Source organism: Lissotriton vulgaris, chromosome 5, assembly GCF_964263255.1.
Source record: "Lissotriton vulgaris chromosome 5, aLisVul1.2, whole genome shotgun sequence".
In the NCBI taxonomy this organism is placed as follows: Eukaryota; Metazoa; Chordata; class Amphibia; order Caudata; family Salamandridae; genus Lissotriton; species Lissotriton vulgaris.
In genome coordinates this window covers 496,363,030-496,383,532 of record NC_141693.1, presented here as the reverse complement: position 1 = coordinate 496,383,532, position 20,503 = coordinate 496,363,030, and the positions used below count along the sequence as shown (strand labels likewise).

Here is a 20,503-nt window from a genome sequence, read left to right as displayed (position 1 = left end):
AGATACCATTTCCCAGGGTAATGACCTGGCAGACCGAACAGCCAAGCATACAGCTCAGACCCATACTCACTCAATTGATATGACAAAGACAATAGTCCCGACACCGACACATTGCATGACAGTGAGGGATCCCGCCCTAGATGTAATTGACATACAGACACATGCTACACCAGATGAAATAAAGAAATGGATTGAACTAGGAGGGATCCAGACAGAACAGGGATGGATGACGAAGGGAAAAGCCACATGGTTTCTCCCCGACTCTATGGTTCAAGTTATCATTAACACAGCACATAGTCCTGCACATTTAGGAGAAAAAGCCATGTTAGACAGTATTCAAAACCTTTGGTTCAATAAACATTTACGAGCAGCAGCAAAACAGAAAGTGCGTACTTGCATGATTTGTTGTCAGTTCAACCCAGGTAAAGGCATTCCCGTAGAGCAAGGTGGATTTCATCCTCCCGATCACCCTTTTGAAGTCCTCCAGATGGATTATATCCAGATGGAACGTTGTCGAGGATTCAAATATGTCCTCGTAGTCGTATGTGCACTCTCCCGATGGACAGAAGCATATCCAGTCCCAGATTACACTGCTCCGACCACTGCCAAGCAGCTGGTACGTGAATTCTTCCCCCGGTATGGTTTGCCCCGTATCGTATACTCAGATAACGGTCAGCCATTCTCGTCCGAGCTTATGAAGCAGGTATCACTCCTGCTAGGATATCAGTGGAAGTTCCACTGTGTCCGACATCCCGAGGCAGCAGGTCTCGTAGAGAGACACAATCAGACCTTGAAAACACGTCTCGCCAAAATATGTAAAGAGAAAGGCGTAGATTGGATAGTGGCTTTACCAGTTGCTCTTTTCTTTATGAGAATGGTAGCCCATTCAAGAACAGGGCTATCCCCGTACAAGGTGGTCTTTGGCAGGCCACCGAATATGTGGGGGACGCCTCTGCCTCGTAAGATCACAGATGTTGACTGTAATATGCTGACAGATTACCTTGCCTCCTTGATGTCTGCACTACAATCATGTCGTTCACAGGTAGCAGCAGCCTTTCCCGACAACACCGAGGTGAAGCCACACGAGATCGTCCCTGGAGATCTGGTCTTTATCCGGAATTTCGATCGGAGGAATCCGCTGGAGCCCCGCTGGCAGGAGCCGAAGCTTGTTCTTCTCACAACAAGGACCGCGGTGAAGGTGGAGGGCCGCAAAGGCTGGCTCCACTTGAGTCATATTAAGAAATACCATGGACTGCCGCCAAAAACAGACTCCCAGCCCTGCCCCTTTTCAGAGACTGATACTAAACTCCCCCTGGTAGAAAATACTCCTCAGCAGGAGTACAAACTGAAATTGAGGTCTAGCAAGTCAGACAGTTTAATTGTTTAAGTCCTCCCCTAGGTGAAGCGGTTAGACAGGTTCCTGACATGTACAAGTTAGACCCCAATAGAGAGAGAGATAGACAGGAACAGATCAAGAAACATGAATATTGTAAATCTCTCCGTAGTCACTGCATTGTGACATTATTGATTATGTTTTTTCTGAGTCTTATAATTATTGCTACAAGTTTATTGTTACACATGTACTTTCCTATTTCCGTACGTGCACATTCTTCCTCAAATGACACTGTCGAGCATACTTTCAGTGAATTGCCCTTGCACGAGTTATCTTACCGACTTGCGCTGCGCAACAATACATTCATCAGTATGTTACATCATTCCCATCAGACCAGCAATGCTACGAATTGTTGGATATGTGGCCGACTCCCTCCCTATCAGAAATACAAGGGAGTTCTGCTCCTCTTTCTGTACCCGTTTACACACAATGGTTCCTGTGGTGCATGGTTTAGTTTGATAAATTCCTTAAATTCTGATTCCATAGTTTACCAGGGCAATTGGGTATGGGGGAATCTGAACACAGTTATGCATAAAGCATGTTTCCCTGACAAGGAGGGTCTTCCACAAAGGACAGGGACCGATCTAGAAAACGAAGTGTATGGATTAGGTAACTTTACACTTAACCTCATGATTCTGAATGTCCTATCCGATACAAAACCAGACTTACCCGCTATGTCAGTATTACCAGTTAAAGGTGAATTATGTGTCAGAAAGAATGGTTCAGTACACCTAGGTCATAGTGAATGTACTACTGTAATTGAATTCAGTGATAAAGGCAAGTCTACATTCAAAGCTTCCCGTCATTCCTATTTTATTTGTGGTCATACAGCTTATGTACGCTTACCTCTAGACTGGGATGGTACTTGCTACATTGCCTTCCTTCTGCCACCTGTTTTCCTAGCCCCACCTGATTATCATAGGGACTCCCATCTAGTACACAATAGACCCAAGAGAGATCGCCCGATTGTCGACTATACTGAAACGGCATGGGAGCAATACACAGACTTTAATAAAGGTTTCTTTCCCTATTTAGGCACTGTCTCGAATAGTAAACTGATACGTAAATTAACCAGAACCCTTGAAGCAGTAGTGAATGAAACTACTTCCGCCCTAGGCAACTTAACAGAGGAACAGTCTGCTATGAGACTTGTTGTTCTTCAGAATCGTCTTGTTCTTGACGTCATCCTGGCCGATAGGGGCGGAGCTTGTAGAGTCATCGGATAGAGCTGCTGTGTTTTCATTCCAGAAAATGCACCATCAGTATATAAAGCCATAACCCGTCTCCACAAGATTGCAAGTCAGATACACCAGAATCCAGGCACCTGGACTTGGTCCGGTTGGCTCTGGAGTGTATTATCAGCCTGGGGATGGAAAGTCCTTTCCTTCCTCGGAATAGCCCTTCTCATAGTATTCAGTTGTTGCCTATGTTTACAGTGTGGGCCAGCGATTTGCGGCTTGTGTGCCACATCATGCATTCCCCATCCAAGTCCACGTTCTAAATCCCGCCTGAAAAAGGAAGAGCAAATGGTGTTGTATGAACAAATAGATAGACTAATGAAGATTGATATATCATGAAGGGTCCGTAGGGGACAAGGAGGGAATGAGGTAATTGGAATTTTTATGGTCAATTGTGTCCCCTAACGTAGACCCCAACGGCTCCATGTACGTGCTTCAAGTACATGTAATTTCCCTCCATGACCAACTATGAAGACGCAAATACATTTGCGTCCAACGTTAACATGTCCTCTTTCAGATCCACCATGAATGGGTCGATAATTCCGTTCCTAAGTATGCCGTGCCACCGTCTTTACATGGTGCACTTTCACGTTTTCCTGGCTCTGTTGAGTTAGGCCCTGATTTCTGCCATCGAGCCCTTTCTGCCTTCTGCCTCTGAAAGCTGCAGCCTGGATCTGCATCCATGACCCTTGCCTTACTCCCTGCGCGGCGAGCGGTGCCCGGCTCGGCCTGCTTGCCTGCCAAAACTGTATTTTGCCTTCAAGTTATCTGCTCCGCTCCTCGAAAATACATTCCTGTCTAGTGATTTAGGTAAACACCTCCCCAGCTGCAGAGCAAAGGGCCCGGCCTTTTCTGTCTCCGTGCATGAAATTCATTGCTCCTGTTACCATGGTAGGCCCATGGCCCCTCGCATTACACGTAGACGCGTAGACACATATGCACGCACTTGCAGTCAGTATAGAATAGCCTCTGCCCGAAAGACCTTTTCTTCTAGATAAAACAGTTCATCAACACAAGATATCAGATATGATTTGGGATTAGGTTGTTCTGACACGCCAGACTTCTGTCTCCCCTTTTGGTGCTAAATGTCAAGTCCCCTTCACCCTCCAGTTCCACGTCAATCACACGTCATGTTGCCTGCGCGCGCATCCAGCCATATATTTCTGCTGACACTGCAGGATTCCTCTATGAATCCACCCACTTGTGACACTTTCATGTGACGTTTCTAGCACACACCCCCGTGTACGCCCTCGTGCACGCCTTCTGTTACGCACATGTGTTCTTATCTCGTTTCTTTCAGCTGTTACGCCTTCTGTATCCATCACCATTTTATGCATTTACTATATATATTGTGCACTGTTAATAAAGCATTGTCTATCCCTTCCTGAACCCTCGTGGTGATGGAACATGATACCATGGTTCGAACCATTCCATTACATGGAATAAAACCCTTATAAACTCAGATGCCACGGACTCTGCCTCTCATTTGATTGAGCTATTTTATTGAACTTATACCGCATAGAAATTAAGCATACGGCAAATATTTATTTACCACAAAGTGGTAAATTGGAGTTTACCTACATCGGGCCCCAAATGTGTAAACCCCCTTGCTATCCCTCACTAATTCCCTCCATATGATCGAATTTCAATGTATTTTCCGATCTGCAAACTAATTGAAAGAAATAACAAATAACCTGGGAATAAGCTTGATATTTTACATGAGTAAATCGCAGCTCAAAACAAATCATGTCCATCGAGCTGGATGTACTACTACCAAGAAATTGCTTCCACAAAACAGATTCAAAGTGAGGTACTTTATTGAGAGAGGGCATTGATCTTCCTTAGTACCATACCATTCTACAACGGGGTTTATTTACTATGAACGCTATTAAAAAGTGATTACACTTCTACCATGTGCTTTGAAAAATTGCTAGAGGCCGATGCCTTGTATTAAATCTTGCTTAACCCATGACCCATTGATTTTTGATACACACTGTCATGTAGTTATACTTTGTTACCTCCTCTAATTTGCCCAAGTTGAAAAAATATAACAAGGGGGATTTCATACTTTTAAGACCAAATAACATAATTTAAATTGTTCTCTCATTATCTGAGAGATTATGAGCAAGTGCAAAAATATTATGATGTAAAGCTGTTTCTACAAGCCAATTAGGCAAGAGACATGAAAACCAGATAGTCAGCCTACAACAGATTTGAGACTTTCTTTGCTCCAAATTTTGAGGGCGCTGTAACACCTTTGCTTAAAAGGAATGGGAGCATAAACAAATATAAAGAAAATCGCGAAGGGACCATTATACAACCCTTTTTCAAGTCATTGTTTACAGGAATTTTACTGGAGTATTCATTTCAAGTTCCCAAAAGTACTTTTAGACAAATATCTGAGTGAAGAGATATCATTGGGCTCAATAACACACTATATAGCAAATCTAATAAATTTAAGCCAACATACATCTTAATTTTCCAAAATTTCACTTACTTCTCACTCAGCATATACAATACACAATATTATCTAATGTGGGACAGGCCTTACGCAAACATGACTGGTTAATTTGCAGGAGCTGGACAGCATCTACCCAAGAGGCTAAACATTTTAATTTACATTTCGCGGAAATCTTTTCCTTGACGTCTAGAAATGCAATTGGACAATAACTTTTCAGAAGATTATGCTTTCCTTTTTTATAAAGTGGGCTGAAATTACTACCTTGTGAAGACTCGGGACTATATTTATTTGATCTCAGAATAGAGGGATTGTTAGAACTGGGGGTCTCTAGTTGGCAGAGGTAGATACCACTGTCCAAATAGGGACCCTTGCTTCTAGTCAGTGTAAGGAGGATACACTCTTTAGATAACCCCTGCTCACCCCCTTGGTAGCTTGGCATGAGCAGTCAAGGCTTATCAAAGGTAATGTGTAAAGTATTTGTACCAACACTCACAGTAACACAGTGAAAGCACCACAAACTGACTCCACAACAGTTCAGAAAAATAACAGTATTTAATCTAAACTACACAAGACCAAAACAACAACAATCCAACATACACAGTTCAAGAATATGGTTTCAAAAGTGTTCTTAACCCCTTCACTGCTGGCCCGTTTCCGCCCCCGTGCGGTAAACAAACGAACAGGGGCGGGCCATGACGAGCCCCAGCCGTCATCAGCACACGAGCACCGTAGTGCATGGCGGCTGGGGTTCGTCATCAGCATGGAAGGGGTTAATGTTGTGATAAAATATTCCACAGTTGCGTGAAAAGTTCACAGTTGCATCACGTTTAGCCAACAGTACCTTTAAATGCGACAAAGTTCCAAAACAGAAAATGGTACAGTGGAAAACAAGCGATGCGTCACTCCTGAGACCCTGGGGAGGTGATGCAACAGCCCGCTACTCCGGTCTGTATGGAAAGGGATGCGATACCTTGTATGGATTCCGGTGTGGAGGTTCCGTAGTGAAAAAGCTTGCAAAGGCACGATGCGATGATCTTTGGGGCTGCGATGATCTCGGGTGCGACAATGTGCGGACCAGCAGTGATCTTCCTTTTGCAGCTCCTCGATGCGATGGCTCTGCGATGACACTCGCAGCGACGTGATGCGGTCCGCAAGCAAGCAGTGCGACGATCTCACCCAGTGACGAGAGGCTCTGCGACGACACTCGCAGCAATGGTAATCTTCCAGCACCGGTCTGGTGCGTCCTGCAAACAAAGGATGCAACGACTCTGGCAGCGACAACAGGCGCTGCGACAATCTCTGCCTTGGTAGCGGCGGGAATTTCTTCGCACTGACAGGATGCGCTCTGCAAGAGAGCGATGCAACAAAACTTGCAGAAAGTCTTTAAAAGCTTGGTTTCCAGCTTCCCAACACAGGTACAACTTCCAGAGGCATCACAACTTGCCCAAGCACTCTAGGAAGGACAGAACTCTCTCAGCAGAGTTCAGGGAAGCTGGGGGTGAAGTCCTTTTGTTCCTGGGACTTCTTAACAGGGAGCCAGCTCTTTTCAGGCCCTTGGAGATTCCTTCAAGCAAGGGGACACAGCTCCAAAAGCAAAGACCTTCCCCTCTTCTTGGCAGCAAAGCAACAGCAGGTCAGTCCAGCAGGGCAACAGCAGGACACTCTTCCTTCTTCAGTTTCAGCTTTCTCCTTGGCAGAGGTTCCTTCTTGATTCCAGGAAGATCTAATTTTCTTTAGTCAGGGGTCCTGTACTTATACCCCTAAAAGTCTTTGATCCCTTCTTGCAGGAGGGCTCTGAGCCCACTCTGACCCAGTTCTGGGTGTTCCTTGAGCACTTTGTTTTCCTGGCCTCTCCTTTCCTTTCAGAGAGAGGGGCAGGGTCATCAGCCGCCCAGCAGGAGGTGGAGCCAGCATTGTGGAAGGCAGGCACAGCCCTATTCAGGCCCAGGTGCTACCCCCTCCCACCACTCTAGATGCAGATGGAGCTATTCAGCCCAGGGATGGCCCACTCAGCCTCTGAGAGCCACCCAGCCCCTGTCGCTCACAAACCAGACAGTCAATTCACAAACAGGCTAAGGCACACAGAAAGGTCATACAAGAGAACAGCAACTTTCTAATAGTCCTGTTCTCAAACACATGATTTAAAAATAACCTTTCCTAAAAGATGTGTTATCAAATTTTGAGTTCAGGGATACCAGAATTTTAGGTCTTATCTTGCTCCTATGGGAATATGTGCTGGTAGCCACTGTAGCCAGCATTCCCCATGATAGCCTATGGGGCAAGATAGCCTTACCATAGTGAAAAACGAAAATGGCTGTAATTCACTACCAGAGCATGTCACCTGCACAAGTACACGATCTACCTTTCACATACACTGCACTATACCCAAGGGGGTAACTTGGGCCTTCCATAGGGGTGACCAATGTGTACAGACAGGGAAGGGTTAGGCCTGGCCAGTGGGGACACTGACCAGGAGGACATGTTAGTTCACAGACTGCACACAGGCACTGCGGTGGCAGGCCTGAGACTCCACTTTAGGGCTACTCATGTGGGTGTCACAATCAGTGCTGCAGGCCCCCTAGTAGCATCTGTTATCACCAGCCCTGGCACAGTCAGTGCACTTTACTAGGGACTTCGTGGTGACACAAATATGTCAATCATGGATAATCAATCATAACAACAATTTACACAGGGAGCACTTGCACTTTGACACTGAACAGCAGTGGCAAAGTGCCCAAAGCATGTAAAACACCAAAAACTAAATCCAGCACAGCATAAAAAATACAGGAGGTAGAGGCAAAAAGATAGGGGGAAACCACGCCAAAGATGCCAGGTCTAACAGGGATTATTATTTTAAATCTTCTGGTCCACCCTGGGCACATTTAACATAGCTGAAAAGGTAATACAAATGAATTCAAAATAGCTTAGAAACAGGTGACATTCATTTTGTTTGGTAGCGCTTTTTAAGTGCCATACAATCAATTTGATTACTTATCACTAGCAACATAATTCCAAGCATAAACGCAGCCAGAATGAGTTATTCAAAACTGGATGCTTTATCGTTCCTCGTCTTAACAACTCTAAGGTCAACTGAAACATAAAGCAGAGAGCAAACACTTCATGTGTTGGGGCAGATTTCCAGATTAGTGATAATGTTTATGTCCAAGTATTGCATGAAAATCTAACCATTCAAGGAGCGCTGCATGCCTCTTTATCAGGTGAAATATTAAATGTCCAAGTGATGAAATTGTCTATTTATCACAGCCAAATTTATCGCCACTGCCTCAGTTAACAATAGAAGAGAGTATTCATTACACTTGCTATTTGGGGAAATAGGGGACAATAGTCCCCATAAGGCATCTAATTTCAAGACTACGTCTTTCCTATATTCTAGATATCAATACAACTTTGTTTTCGATTTTAAAAAATCATAAAAGATAAACATTAATACATTTCAAACATTAAAATTCAAGTCTAAATATATGCTAGATTATTGATTCTCGTGTTAAACTCTCTTGACACAATTAAAGTTGATTATGGATACTTAGCCACTGAACTTAGCAAGACCCTTGGACGATTAAACAACAAAAGTGCAAAATTGATGGAAGAACCACAATAGACATTTACTATAGAAATGTATACAAAAAGTCATCTGATTCCATCAAAGGAACAATACATAACCATGGCATTGGAAAATATGGCTGACAATTGTGAGTCTTTCCAACCAAAAGAAGATCTCAGAAAAATGGACAGCCCCACATTTGGTCGGCCTCTCGTGAGGGAGTGGCAGGGCAACAAATAACTAGGTAATTATCTAAATTTGAATTGTTTCTTAACTAAGTTTCCTGTAAACCGCGACTCTCACCAGCTGAGTCTCAGTCACAGTAATTTCGTTGTATTTGAACTGAGCGTGTTTACTGCCCAGATTCTCCTTTTCAGATAAGACCGCTAAGGCAAAGGTAGGGGAAAAGGAACTGTGCTGGTTACACGTCTACACTTGTGAATATGCATGTATATATGTGTGCAGGATGTGCATGTGAGACTACTATCATATGAAGCCTGATAAGTGAGCATGGCAAGCTTGGTGCAGAAGGGACTCTGCAAGGATAGGTGCTCACCCGGAGTAGTTCTTATAGTATTAGTGGCCATCCATAGATAGGTCAGTGGGGTGTGCTGGGAATTCTGTAGTGCTCTCTAAAGTGCAGTTTTGCTCCACTAAGGCTTACTCTGTCCGATGAGGTGTCAAACCCTGAAAAAATGTGCACACCTAGTTTGATTTTGCAGTTCCTATACCACGAAATCAGCATCTTTTGAGACTTCAGAAATTGTCATTTTCCTGGCTCTGTTCATAATCAGATTTCAGCTCTTTGTCCCCCTACTGGGCCAAGGTAATTCATCTTTTCTACACAGAGTGAGCAGAGACCTCCCTACCAAAAGGAGCAATTATCAGTGATTGGCTCAGTTCTTGGGAATGAAGGAGTGTAGACGGAAATCTGCATTTTATATTTAGGTGGTCATACTGCACCTAGGCTGGGACTGCCCAGGCCACTGAAAGAAGGAGGCAGCCCAGACATTTGGAACCAACAAAGGAGGGATTCACCATTAAAGTTTCGATGGGAAGGGATCTTCCAGTGATGTCAGCTAGGGGTGGAGCTGAGGCTCTCAAAAAAGTTATTTTCAGAAAACAACTTGACTGTGTCATGTTGCATTGTCCCAGAATGTGATGCAGGAGGGTGGGACAGTGGTGGAAGGATAATGTGGAATCCTATGATTGGTGAAGGGTGCCTGGGATCTAGAACTGTCCGCCCCCACTTAAAAAACAGTGCACAAAGGAGAGACATGGGAGAAGGCCGTGGGACCATAGGCAATAACAGGTGAAGAATGGCCAACTGGAAAGGGAATCCACCTTTGACTCAAGCTGAACCTGGGACTAAAATGTGTCTCTACAGGATTGGGCCCTATGCGGCCACTGAGGACCAGATGGGGAGGACCTGGACCCCAACGCTCCCTCTGGGTGCCCTTCAAGACAGAGAAGATGCTCTGGGGCTTGGTGAGTGTGTGCTGAGTGTGTGCTCGGTAGGCTGGCTACTGAGGGGCTGCACAAGATGGACCCACCAGCATAACAGGAGCACAAGGAACGAGGCAGAGGAGAAGGCTAGTGCAGGGAGCTACTAAATCTAAATCCCCACAGAATGTGCCCCCTGGGAGGGCAAAATGCTTGTTGAAAATGATCCTGGTGACTAGAGTTCACCACTAGGACCAAGACAAAAACAGGATGGAGAACATTGGCCCAGTGGGACTAGAGAAATTCATTTGTAAAGATTTAAGATTTAACTTCTGACCCTAGAAAAAAGAAATCAAGCACCTGGCACACTGCTTTAAGTTCTCAAATTACTACAAGGGTAGACTAGGGCCCGGTGTCCGGCACATATTTATGCATTTATTTAGTTGGGGAGAGTGGTGTGTGTGGGACCTAAAGAAGGGCCCAGGCCAGGTGCTGCTCCTATAATCTGTGCCCTTGTCTTTGATGGATGGATGCACCAGATGATAATAATCCTCCTGCCTGCCGCAGCTGTGGTGGGGAGAGACGAAGAATGTCACCTCCAACACCTGCACAGGGGAGTGTGGATCATGTGGAGAGATGGCTGGGTTGGGCTGGCCTTTGGACTTTAACTATGGCCTACAATTAAACTTGCCATGTGTGAGTGTCCCGAATGGGACCAAGACAACCACAATGAAACAAAAACAAAAAGGAACTTCCATGGTACAAGGTGGTGCAACAAAAAAAGAGTGGGACATGCCCATCATCTATTAATCAGAACCTGGGCCATGGAGTGTCCAATAATACCCTCTGTGGGCTTGTAACTGTCTGATTAATTTCTTTTTGTGCCCTAAGGAGGGGCAGAGGCACCACTAGCATATTTTTCAGGTGTTGTTGAGCGGCTGGAGAGAGTGCAGCAGCCCATGCAAAAGTGGTTTTTAGAAAAATGTTCATGAATATAGAATTCGGGGCCCCAAGGGAGGCTGACTATGTTTTTAAGCACTCTCTGCGCTGGGGCTTTTTCTCTTGGGCTCTGGAGTTAAGGAATTCTAGTGGTTGGTTCTATGGGTGCATTATTTGTCCTGAAGAATGTAAATGAAACATGGAGACACTCTTCTGATTAAACTGAAATGCTTTATTTGAAATATTTTGTTCACAATGATTATTGATAAATGCTGCAATGCTTACTTGTATAATCAATGCATTTGAGAATGGTTATTGATTCTCTTGCTTTAAAGATTAAATGTAACACATGATGATTGTTTTAATATTATGCCACCTTTCTTATATATATATATATCAATGTGGTGACTCCTAGACACAGCCAATAGTCGTGCCTTTTTAAATGACACCCCATTATTTTGTGAAGTTACATCCGTTTAATTTATTTGGGGGCATTGTGAATTTGGGGTTCAGCACTAATTTAGGATTAAATGTAATGAGGGTGTCATCAAAGGTATTTCTAGCTGCCTGATGTTTGTAAATGAATGTGTAGTATTTAGTAGTGTGTGTGTGTGCAATAAATGTACTTTCCCTTTCAAAAAGAAAAGCACTGACTATTAAATAATTTGTATAGTGTTTTTGTTTCAGACCAGCAAATTGTGCGTGCTAGCCCACACCACCTTCCCTGGGTAGGCCTTGGATTGCTCTGCCTTATGACCCTGAGAGAGCCAATTGCTATTAAGGTGTACTTGGTTTCCAATGATAGAACAATTTCAGGTGTATTACTAGTGGAGGGCATGCATTCTTTCAAACCAACAACCCAATGTCTTACAGAATTAAATTATAATATCCTCATTAAAAAAATAACAATGGGGGGTTGTCATTTCAAATATGGAGGGCATGAGCACAGGCCACACCTTTCTGTATTTTCTGCCATACCTTTGGCCAACATTAGCTGTGAGCCAGAACCCCATTTGGACAAGGAGGAGCAGTCTCCAATTGATCCCTATCTCTGGGTTCTTTAAGAGTTTGTTGGACCTCTTTGCTCCTTCTCTGAGACATTCCATGCAGAGAAAATAAAAACATGTTTGACCCAGCAGGACGCTGCCTCTGTCTAAGTGCATGTCTGATAATGGGGTTTTATATGGCAAATCCTTAGTTTAATGCACCTATAGATGAACTCTGTTTGGTAATCAGCAACATCATGCACAACAGAATATGTAACCTAGAATGGTGACTTTTCTGAGTTTCAACCAATTCAAGCAAAACAGTTCTGAGATTATATTTTTATTTATTTTAAAATGTCTGCACTGGGATATTATGTTGTGAATTCTGAAAACTTTAATAAGCATTGGTATGTGTAGAATATTTTAGCCACTACGAACTCACTTCATACTTACTAATAACCATTGCAAAGAAATATTAAGAAATCCATACTTTAAGAAAACATGTTTTCATGAGTTTGCTTTGATTAAATCACATTCCAAGGAAATATATTTGTCATAAAAGATACAAGATAATTAACTATGAAATATATTTCTGTGTCTCCATTTTTCGCATCAGTTCTTAACTAGGGGTGGGCTTAGTGCGCATAGTGGGGTTACGTGAAGCTCCGCGAAGTGGGGTTGGTGCAACGCCCACCCACACACTTCGCGTAGCCCCACTACGCGCCGCCGCCCTCTTCTACAACCCCATTTTTAATATTAAATGCACAAAAATGAATGAAAAAGAACTTGTTGACGCGCCGACTTCTTCAGACGAATGCGCGGGTGTCCCCGCATGCGCATTCGTCTGAAGTAGTCGGCGCGTCAACAGGAAGAGGGGGCCCCGGGACGCCACATGCAAGGTAAGTTCTTTTTCATTAATTTTAGTACATTTAATATTAAAAATGGAGATGTAGAAGAGGGTGGGAGGGAGGCGGGTGGCGGGCAACTTTGATCCGCTATGGAGTGTGCCAAGTGTTGCCTACTACACCTACTTTGCGAATCGCAAAGTAGGCAACACTACGTACACTCCATGGAAGGAGCGAAGCACTGCACCCAGGGTTATTCTTGACTAGAAAATGCATAAATAATATTTTCCCTGCAAAAATAAGGCACAACATTTAAAGTAACCAGAACATTAATTTGAAAAACACCTATGAACAGACTGTTAGAAGACATTGGACCAATTAACAAAGGCATTTATGGGTAAGTGAAGCAGTGCTATAGGAGTAAGACTCAATTGCTCTTGTAAATGGGCTCAGAAATGTTAAATACTCGATTAGTAAAACGGCAAAGAGGGTCAGGTCCGTTCTAGTACTTTTAACTGAATATGAATATCCACTGAATATTCCAAAGTTATTCCCATTTCAGATGTTTTGGAGGCTGTTCAAATAGTTGTTAAAAATGTGTGAAGTAGAACTACAGGAATAATATTTCATGCACTCATACAAGTCTTTGTGAATTTGTCCCATCTGTTAGAAGCACAATTTCTGAAATGGGGACTGTATAATCTGAACAATAATGTTTCTAAACAGATACTGTATGCTCCTTTGTGCGCCGGGACGGTTTGGTCTGGAACTTGCTGCCCTTAGCTCTGAGGACCACCCAAGACCCAGTGCTTTTTAAAAAGAAACTCAAGACTTTGCTGTTTTAATCTGATACACGGACATTCTTTCTCTCAGGAGCTAGCGCCGGGACACTTTGAGTAGCTGCGCACTTTATAAGCTCAATATAACCTAACATAACATTTATATATAGTATGCAGAACTGTCAAGTGGCCTCTCCCTCCCACTTACAAGTAGATGTCCTCTATTCAACTGGATTTCATGATATAATCATCTGATTTACTCATTTCTATTTCACAGACATCAAAAAAACTGATGTGTGTGAGTGTGTTTGTGCGCATGTGTGTGTCTTGTGAATGTGATGTAATGATATGCCTGCCACAGGTTTCTGGGTATACTGTGGGACCTGTCATGCAATTTTTTTAGACTGCCCATTTTCATTCTGCAGGATTGTCTGGTGGCTTATTGGACTAATGTGTCAACTGTAGGGTGTCAGTTTTTGACCTCATGGTCATAAGTTCCATTCCCGGCTTACCCACTCAGCCTTTCATCCTTCTGTGGCTGATAAAATGAGTACCATTCAGTTTGGAAGTGTTGGAAATGGCCCATTTTTCAGGGCTAGCTCCAAACATTTTGCTTTGTCTTCCAATTTTTCCTGATCTGTTTTTGTTGGCTATAGGAATCTGAGTGCTTTACCACTGCTGATCAGTGCTAAAATGCATATGCATATGCATATGCTCTCTATAATTTATGATGATAATTGGTTATCCATGATTGGCATATTTGATTTATTGGTAAGCCCCATGTAAAGTGCACAGAGTGTGCTAGGGCCTGTAAATCAAATGCTACTAGTTGGCCTGTGGCACTGATTGTACCACCCACAAGAGTAGCCCTGTAAGTGTGTCTCAGACCTACAACAGCAGTGTCTCTGCATGAAGATGTGAACTGCCATGTCGGCCAGGCAAGAGCACCCACCTGTCAGGCCCTAACCTTTCCTTTTCTTACATGTAAGACACCTCCTCACGTAGGCCCAAGGTATCCTGATGGGCAGGGTGCAGTGTATGTGAAAGGTGGTACAAAAGGGGGTGGTGATGGACGGAGCATCTGAATCAATCAAACACTCACAACCAGTCAAAAGATCTGGGTTTAATCCATCACCGTTCTTTAGCCCACTCTGCCACCCCAAATCAGTCTGACCCTGTGCCTGTGAAAGGTGAGACGTGTACTTGTGCATGTGACATGTCCTGTTAGTGAAATACTGTCAATTTTGTTTTTCACTATTGAAAGACTATCTGTTCTATAGGATACTATAAATATATAAATATATATATTACTTTGTAACATCTTACAAGCATAACTTTCCAATGGGACAAGATATAACAATAACGTTTAGGCTCTTTGAACTCAGAATTTAATAACACATATTTTAGTAAAGATGTTTTTTATATCATGTGTTTGAAAATGCCACTTTTAAAAAGTAGGCATTTTCGTGTTTAACCATTCTGTGTGCATCTGCCTGTTTGTGCATTGACTGTCTAGTTTTGGAGTGACAGAGGCTAGGGGTGTACAGTCACTGTAGACAGCCAGCGGGGGGAGGTGAGGTGTGTCTGGCCCTTCCTGGATGAATTGGTGCTAAGCTTAAAAGACCTTTTCTGCATTTAGGGTAGTGGGGGAGGTTTTCTCAGGAGGGTGATGTGAGGTGCCTTAGAGAGGCACTGGATGGTGAGGTGAAGAGTAGCTTGCTCAACACCTATGTGGGGGCTCTGTGATTTAACTGTTGGAGAGCATATTTAAAGTCCCCGTTATCCAGAGCAATGCCAACACCCATTGGAGTGTGAGTTTGTTGATCCCAGGAACCTTGCACTGGAGGCAGACCTTTTGGTGCATTCCACAGGGTCTGAAGAAGCTTTTGGGAGTGATCCTGAAGGAATGGCTCAGGTTTTCCACAACCAGGTGATATAGGTGAGGTTGGTAGTGACCCAGATGGGTCCCAGGGTAGTGGGATGGGTGAGGAGTCCCATGTTCTGTCTCTGGTTAGAGGGAGTGGGGGTGGGCTGAGTAAACATCTATTATTAAGCGCCAAGATACCCTTCTTGGTGAGCATGCACTATACAGATACACATCTTATGTTATTGTATATAGCATACGATTTTACTGTGAAAAAGGCAGCAGAATGTGCAAAAGTATTTTTTTCATTTATGTTTTTCTGCCCATGGAAAACGATGTTTCCTCATGTAAATGCCGCTTTCCATTATTGGATGGTATACTCCTTACACAGCATATAGAGGCAGACAAAAAACACAGATATAAATATAGTATCCGTAGGCAACGTAGCGAAAAGTCTGTCACATGGCCTCAGATTGCTAACATTGGGTCCTCTGTTTTAGCTATGCCAATGATTTTAGTTGTTTACAGACTCAAAAAAGAAAACATTTCCCCATGTCCATGTAACATATCCACTGTCCCCTGAGTAAGTTCTCTCTGCGTCACAAGGCTTAAATATAACGACAATGGATTTGAGACATACGTGAAATACATCACCCTAATATATAAACAGATTAACTTCCTGTCACAGATACAATTTAATTACTTTCCTAAATGTACAATCATAAGTATGTCACAAAAATATTTTGCTTACCACATGTTTGTTTCTATGGTAATTTTCCTTAAAGTGCTGAATGTCTGTGTGGCGTGAAACACTGATGCTAAGCAAAATATGTCCTACTGTAATGAGAGGGAAAGGAGGAAATGTGGCCTAGGGTCTCAAGCTGCCTGTCTTCGAAAACTGTGAACTTATTTCAAACCCTGGCCTCTGAACTAGACTCAACATTCTGGGCACATCACTTAATTTCCCTGTGTCTAAATGTGTGTAAATGTATTTGCTTAGTTGTGTGATCTAAATATCTATACATACATACATCCATAAAAATGTTCCTTGGATCTCACTCAGCTGGACAAACATTGATTCTGGGAGAGTGATAACTGAACATCAAATACCTTGTTGGGGCCCCTGACTCGATTATCCTTTGTATATCATTTGAAACTGGGGGATAGTGAAACTTGAGCATCTATACCAGATCTACACATTGGAGGGTAAGCATTGACCACAGCAATGCTGGTTGCCGTCCCAATCTTGAATAATTATTAATTCAAACATTGCATAAAGTTTATTAAATGTATTTGTAGCTTTAAAGTAAGGCTCGTGGAGCACAAATGAGTGGGTTACTCATTCATCGAAATGTTAATAGCCATAACAAAATGGTGAGGGTTGCAGAGCCCCCCTTTACTTATTTTTTATTAAATATCTAGGAAAGATTGCATCGATCTGTTTGCAAAAATATAACTTTGTGGTGCCCTCAAACTCCGAAGTTCTTTCTCTATATATTCATTAAAGGTAATAATTGTTAAGGGCCTTGTTAAAGGGGATGCGAATTGATATTGTTGGATAGTTCCGAATGTTCATCTCAAAAGATGTGTCAAATGAAATAGCAAGACTTCGGATGAGCCCTTAAACTTAGGTGAAGAACCCAATATTACAGGTACAGAGTACTGATGGCACAGCACCCGAGAATTCAAAAATACTGAAAATGATTGCCCTTCCCGAGGCAAACTTGAGGTTCAGAATTAAACAGAAATGATTAGCATCTGTGCTCTTTCCAAATTATGTTTATGTTGACAGCCCTGGGTATTGAGCTTGCACTAGTACCAAATGCCGGTGAAAGTGTCAGGCTTTAGGTACATAGGTTGTATCAAGGATAGAACTGTGGTGAGGGTGAGTGTGTGTTGCTCCATTGTTCCACAAATTCCATTGAAAATGTCCTAGTTGACAGTAACGTTTGGCAGTTGAGAATGAAGCCATGATATTGGGTATCAATAGATGAATATGTGTCATGCTGGAGAAAAATGGGTGAAGTGTGCCTGCCCACTATCTTCAATAAGCCACTAATTATGGTAGCTTTGGCGGCTTCTCTCTCTGCTGCACCAAAATGCTTTGTCATTTCTTTTCAGGAACTAGATCACTGCATTTGGATGCTCTTGTCCTCCCAAACAGTAGTCTGTGTTGCTTGCCATCTCACAAAAATCCTTGGCAAGACATCTGGATGATCTCCTAGTCCAGGAACTTTAAATAGGAGGAATGTTATTAACCCCCGTGGCAAAAAAAAGTTATTTTTATAGAACATGACCGACTTGTTATATTGTCTATTTTTACTCTTCGTTTGAGAAATCTATTTGCAAACGAGCTTGAAATGGCTAATGAAATGTGGCAGTTTAGTGAACAAGCCATACTGGGGCTAAAATGCTCATTTGGTAGTATAGTAGAACACTCAAAAACCTGACTCTCGAATCGGATAATTTCAACACCTAGCAGCATGACTAATCAAGAATTCTCGCTGACTGGTTAGCAGTGTGTTCCTAAATGAGTTTCCTTTTCAATATGACATTCTGTGCTTACATGTGACATTTCAGATTGAAAAGCCAATCTGGCAGGATGTCAAAACTGTGGAAGAACTGTAAGTGATTTGGCAACAAGGTAGACTCCTAGGCTTTGCACTAAACTGTAACAAAACTCTTACTCTGTTCCTTGGAACTCCAATACCAAAACAAATAGTAGCGCTAAACACTTCCTCCGCCCACTGGCTCGTCTCTACTAATATCACCCGTGTGGATTCCATTCAAAGGAAGAGTTTACTGACATCAGGTCTCGCGAGAGATGCAGCGCATGTCACGAGCAAAGGCTCAGATGAGTCAGGCCCTGGCTGGAACATGAGCTGACATTCTGACCCGGGGTAGGTCCTGATAGGTAAGTGAGTGTGGCGGAGGTGAGGCCAGAGACAACACTGGCCAGCTTGATAGGACAGAGCGAGGTTAACTTGTCAGTGTAACATGAATAGGCAAGCTCCTAATTTCAACACTTTAGGCTGGCTTCACAGCGCTAACATCTCCCTGAATAAAAAAACAGCAAAAGCCGCAGAGTGTGATGCAGAGCCAGGTGCTCGTCTTTATATTTTATAACCTACTAATCATATTTTGAAAGTCTGATCGTTCCGATGCATTTGCAATTCTATTCTTTGCATAAAGTGATGTTACCACAGTTTACCTCCTCATGCGTCTATAGTAGAGCTAAGAAGCAAAACGTTGCTGTACGCTGTATTCTTTTCTGGGTCGCTATATACATCTACCTTTAAAGAACAGTATCATCACTCTATGCAACTATGTAATTATCTGAATATACGTCTGCCTGGACGTCTGTCTCGCTGTCTATCTATCTGTCGCCCTGTCTCTGTGTGTGCTTGTTTCAATGCCCGACAGTCTGCCTGCTTGTCTGTATGCAGCCAGTCGCTGTACCTGCCCATGGTGCTGCCTGTTTCATTACACACAGAAGAGCACCACACATGCCCCGCTACAGATTAAAAGGATCTCGGTAAATGCGCACCTTTCGCCGTACATTGCACACAATTCAGTATGAAAGCATGCCCTGAACTGCACAATAAACGGGGCTCCAAGAAGCGTGAATGCGCCTCTGACAGCACTTCATACTTATAAATCCACTCTGAACGCTCAAGACATTCCATGCACTGGGCTGCATTGGAAGAACTTTTCACACAATAAAAACGACAGCATCCGCTGCCACCAGAAGACACTTAACCCCAAAGAGCGAAGAGAAAATCTCCATCTCGCCTTCACACGAGGATGTCTAATCAATTCTTTTTCATTTAATTACTGTCATGTTGGTAATGTTGGGAGAGATAAGCTAGCAGCAGCAAGCACGAAGTAAGCAGCAGCACTGCCATTCTGCGACCTAAAGGCTAAACAAGTGTTCCATGTCCGCTCTCTTTCTGACAACCCACCTTAACCCTTGGAATCTGTCCTCGTCTGCCGCACACTGCTGGCTCCATTCACAGCAGAGCAGCCAGGTCCCAGTGACAGAGGCACCCGGTCAATACAAACATCAAGACCATTGGAAGCCAGCGACAGGAAGAGCCCTCCTCGCGCTCAGAGGGAAACGGCAAAAAATCCACGCCATAATGCTCCTCGTTTGCGCCTCGGACCGGGTGACCACAGAATCCAGCAATGCCTAGGGAAGGAAGCCGGCTCCACGCGCCAAGAGAGGCTCGCCACATCCGGGGTGCTGCTTACCGTTCAAGGATAACTTGGAAGGCATTCGAGTGGTGGGAGCTCAGCTGACATCCCTCCCAGCCTCGGCTCAGGAGCAGCGGCGGCAGGATCAGCAGCCTGCAGACGGGCACTTCATGGCTGCTCACATTAAAGCGCTCTCGCGTTTCACAGGGGCTCTGACCCTCCGGCGGCTCGGATTAGGTTACTGAAAACCGAGCCTAAGCAGGCATCAATAAATGCATTGATTAACACGCTGCCAGGCTGGAACGGTGCCCGGGGGAAACCGGAACAGGGCTCGTCCAGGGGAGGGTGCACACAGGCGCCGCAACTTATTTCCCTGCTGCTCTTTTTCGCTCCGTCCACCCGGATACGTGTAGGACCCCGGGTCTGGTTAAGGCTCGCGCAGGCGACTGACAGGTAAACACATCTCGGCCCCCTCCGCGAAGGAATCATTAACTCCACCCCTCGCCATATTATCTTACCAAATTTGACAATTAGCTGCCGCTATGAGAAGCAGTGACGGGTGAAGCGAAGATGAATGGGACGGAGCCGGCTGTGCGCCCCATCCCTTTGCTAACAACGGCACTTTTGGAAAACACAGCTACGGCATTCAGTGCAGCGGGGCTTCAGACTTCCGCAGGTGGCAGGTGTGTGTGGTGGTAAAATCCGGTCAGAAAATGCTTTTTTTCCAATGGCTTTAAGAGATCTCCTCGTGAGAATTTGTCAGTAATTAATCAACTCGGCACACGGTCATACGTCTGAT

The 20,503-nt window shown here is 43.8% G+C and overlaps 1 protein-coding gene across 1 annotated transcript in view; it reads right to left on the bottom strand.

Annotated features, from left to right (window-relative positions):
* Positions 1 to 20,107, bottom strand: part of PCDH15 (protocadherin related 15) — a 2,701,201-nt gene extending 2,681,094 nt beyond the window's left edge. The window contains exon 1 of the mRNA XM_086921939.1: positions 19,473 to 20,107. The gene's annotated coding sequence lies outside the window, so the exon portion shown is untranslated. The remainder of the gene's footprint in view (positions 1 to 19,472) is intronic.
* Positions 20,108 to 20,503: the final 396 nt, after the last annotated feature.